The following is an 874-nucleotide window of genomic DNA, read 5'->3' as shown; positions in this document are numbered from 1 at the left end:
AAACACAAACAGCATATCTGAACAACAAAAAGGTTAAAGTTATTTAAATTAAATCTTACTATTCTATATTTTGGGGATGAGGAATTATGTACATTATTTACATCAGATGGATAGCTGTCCTCATCTTGTATGTTGTTATCACAACGTTTCGGCTGATGTACCCTCAGATTCTAAGTTCAATCCCAGGCAGGGACTTGAAAAATATTTTCTGAAAAAAATGATATCAGCGACATTCCTTAGGAATGAGAACAGTATACCCCATTAGTCAAATAAAGGGTTGGGTTGCAAATTCCACCAGAACACCTGATGAAGGCTGGAGAGTACATCAGCTGAAACATTGTGATAGGAAGACCAAAGAGAAGAGTTATTCTGAGAAAGAGGAGAGATAAGCGAAGGGAGATAATAGAATGATACCTAATAGAATAAGGGTATGTGGAATTAAGTCCCTTAGATTTGTATTCGTCTGCTTTAAACATCTTCTCTCTAAAGGGGAGGGGGACCTCGATTCTTTTTTAATTGTTTTAATTATCTGCATGATTACCTTCAGCAATTTCCTTTCCATCGATTTAACGACGGTGATTTTGATTGCCTTTGAATTGTCTCGGTTTAAGTCCACCAAATAGGGAAATAATAATCGGTGAAGTTTATCTCTCAAAGATCTATCTGTTTACCTCTGTCTTTCTTTCTTTATTTTTTCTCTCTTTCTTTCTTTCTGTCTGTCGGCTGTCTGTATCTATCAATCTATCTGTCTGCCTGTCTGTTTGTCAGTCTGTCTGCCTACCTACCGGACTGCCTGCCTTTCCGTCTGCGTGCCTGCATGCCTGTCTGACTGTCTATACACACGAACACACACACACGAATATATGTATATACA

Source organism: Octopus bimaculoides, chromosome 29 (assembly GCF_001194135.2).
Source record: "Octopus bimaculoides isolate UCB-OBI-ISO-001 chromosome 29, ASM119413v2, whole genome shotgun sequence".
Lineage (NCBI taxonomy): Eukaryota > Metazoa > Mollusca > Cephalopoda > Octopoda > Octopodidae > Octopus > Octopus bimaculoides.
Note: the sequence above shows the minus strand (reverse complement) of the source record.